The sequence below is a fragment of the Monopterus albus genome, unplaced genomic scaffold, assembly GCF_001952655.1.
Source record: "Monopterus albus unplaced genomic scaffold, M_albus_1.0 scaffold539.1, whole genome shotgun sequence".
Classification (NCBI taxonomy): Eukaryota; Metazoa; Chordata; class Actinopteri; order Synbranchiformes; family Synbranchidae; genus Monopterus; species Monopterus albus.
In genome coordinates, this window is record NW_018128419.1 from 6000 (window position 1) to 9465 (window position 3466).

General features: G+C 37.4%; 1 pseudogene; it reads right to left on the reverse strand.

The window, feature by feature from the left end:
• Nucleotides 1-2299: 2299 nt before the first annotated feature.
• LOC109953064 (tapasin-related protein-like) overlaps nt 2300-3466 on the reverse strand; it is a 4227-nt pseudogene continuing 3060 nt past the window's right edge.

The following is a 3466-nucleotide window of genomic DNA, read 5'->3' on the forward strand; positions in this document are numbered from 1 at the left end:
TTTCCTTTGTGAATAAATGAGGCTTTGATCATCCTGGCCCACTGTAGTAGACTGCATTGTGGAAACAAAAATATATTGAGAAGTCTGACAAGTTAGGTAAACACCTCTTTGTGATCAAGGTGTGCCTCGGAGCTGGGGATGCCTAACCCAGCAGCTGCTTCAAAGTCTACAGTAATACCCTGTTTGTGGTTCTACAAGAAATCCAGCTTGACATACTGTACCTGCCTAATTTAGGCTTGTGTTTCTCGTCACCCTGATGATATTGTGCTGCTTGTCCAAAGCTATCATTATAAAACTGATAGGAAGAAGTGGGAGACGAAGCTTATTGTACAATGGCCCTGAGAGCTCAGTGCACTGCAACTTGACAAAACATCATTTCACCATCACTACTAATTGAGAGTTGACTTGAATAGCTTCATTAGTCACAAATGACATCAACAAGCATAACCCTGCAGTCTCGGTCACCAGGGGCATTGCTGGACATAAAGCTCTACTGGGGCACAAGCCGCCCATTAATTAAATCACACAATTATTTTTCTTGAATGTGAACTTTCCTTGCTTAGCCCGGTATTCCACTGCCATACTGCTGATAGTGAAACTGAAACAACTACTGGAAAAGGTAACATGTAGAGATGTTAATCTTTATGAAAATATTTATTTCAACATACATTACCAACATTCTCGACATGTTTTTATTCCATAAAAATCTGGCCCTGCATTCCGCATTTCTATAGATTCTTCTGAATTTCACAATAATATAATTTGATTGTCAAGCAGCCCCAGTTTGGTTTGTTACTTTTAAACTTTCACGTCAATCTGTCAACAAATCATTAATAAAAAACACACACACACACACACACACACACACTAGTCATTTTTTGGAACTCAAAAGGCCACATAATATATTGATGCTCTAACTAGTTCAAAATTTTATTTCATTTAATTCACCAATAAATAGCATTTTAAGAGTAGTCCAACTGATCATATGCATCTATTTTACTTCACATTCAACATCTGTGCCTGGTTATGTACTAGCTAAGCTAACTTTAGATTGTTTACCAACTATAGCCAGGTCTTCCCTCTCTCACCCTCGTCTCTGTGAACTTATTCCCTGTCTCGGCCTCCCCTAAAGAATTTTCTTATGTCCATCTACAGTAGTCAGTAATGTTTGACTTAAAATAAAATAATCCATATTATTCAAAAACCTAATTGTCTCTATTGTGTCTTAGTCCATTCCTTTCTTTTGTTTAACGCACCAATACATGGATTGCTGCATGTGTGGTGCAGTGCATCAGTTACAACATGCAAACATGTGCACAGTGGTATCCTGACCACTAAGCCTCAGCTTGTATCTTGCTTTGGACATTATGGATTATTTTGATTTGATTTGATTTGATTTATTCTTTCAAGCATGTAAAGACAGTTGATAAGTCAACACACATAATTTTACACATATCCAACAAATGCTAATCCAATATCAATTTGCTTATACCTAGTACATGCTTGAATGGAGTAGGAAGAAGTCAGACTTATCCAGTCCTACCCCATGACATCATCTTACCATCATTGGTTTGCAAGCAGTAAATGATTCACTTCTACCCACACAAAGTAATATACAAAAGAATTATTACAAAGTGTTAACATTCATACACCACACCCACAATGTTCCATCTAATTAATCATTAAACCTCTTCTTGCATATATCTTGATTGACACATACCTTTATATTTATGTTTAAACTCGTCAATTCTATTACTATTTTTTATGTCAACACAGCAGTCTTATATGCCACTAAATTAAAACATTTTAACAATGTAGACCGTATGAAAGCTCCATTGGTGTGATCCCTATACCACATCATATGCACAATTCGTATGGCTCCTTTATGTAATATATACAAGGGTTGAAGTGAGCTTGTGTATGTATTTCTCCAGTTTTCAACGCCATACTCTGAGTATGGTAGAATCAATGAGGAATACAAAATCCATAGTGCTTTCCCATCCAAAATATATCTAACCCTTACCAATATTAGTGTTTTTGCTATTTTGTTCTGAAAATATCTGATATTCAATTTCCAAGAGAATTTGTCATTAACTATGACACCTGGAAAGTTAATTTTAAGTACTCATTCCATTCTAGCTCCCTAAATATTAAATTGAAATTCATTGTCTAATCTGGGATTCCCAAATACCATAAATTTAGTTTTATCCAAATTCAGACATACCATATTACTGTCACACCATTTCTTTATCTTCTCAAGTTCCTGTGAAACCCATCCAGAGAGTTGCTGTAGGTTTTCACCCGATGCCCATATGGTAGTGTCATTATAACAACAAGTCAATTATTTTCCTGTTATTATCATTTATTTAAACAGGAAAAGATGATTTCCACAAAATTTCATGTTTTACAGTGTAGCGGCCAAAAACTCAACAATGTGACTTTTGTATTATGAGCTACTAGAAAACAACTAATTTATGAAGTCTAGTTTAGTAATGAATGGATTTCTGTTTTCCCAGGACACCAACCATATAATTTAGCATCAGATTTTTAGCATGAACAAAATCAAAGCAAACATTGAGTTTCACAGAAATTCAAATTCACTTTCTGAAACAAAAATCAAATGTCTGAGATGCTCTGAGGCAGCCAGTCTCCCTCTGCTGGTGCTTTTGTTGTTCTGTTCTGGCCACTGAGGTGCTCAGTATGGTTTCTTCTGCTCAGAACACACACACACACACACACAGACAAACGGATTACATACTGGTTTGAGATAAACTGAGCAAAATCTTTGTTTTCAAATCATCTTACCTCCACTGATTTCTTTCTTGCTGTGGGGAAAATAATAAAGAGTTACTCTCTTGAGCATCAATGTTGATGTGTTAAAAGGATATGAAAACAGTGGTTACTGATGATTTAGCATTGCCTGTATTTTGCCTGCTTTCTACCTGATGTGACTGTAGTAGTGAGAGTGACATCTCTGTTTAGCTCCTTTTATATATTCCTAATGATTTAGTGTGTTTAATTAAAATGTAATGAATCTTTTCCTTGTTAAGATAAAAGCGTGGACTAACTCCTCACACTCCAACAGTACTGTACGTCATCATGTCCTCACATCCTTTAATCATTCCATGTATATCAGGATCTCCACACCCACCTGTGTGCAGGTAGTTCAGCATCACAAAAAGCAAGATGAACAGTGTGACCACAACCACGCTGACAATGAGGATGAACGTCAGGCTGGTTGGCTCTGAGCGCAGAAAACAGACAGGACAAGTGAGATGTCAGAGATGCTCCTCTGCCGCCCCCGTGTGGTGAGTCAAAGTACTGCTGTGAAACTAGCACCCTGCACTCACCTTGCACATTCAGGATGAAGCTCTTTTTGATGGGCACTCTCAGTGACTGGTGGGAGACGCTGCATGTAAACTGTCTGCCTGAGTCCTTGAGTGAAGCCCTGAGGTAGAAGAATGCC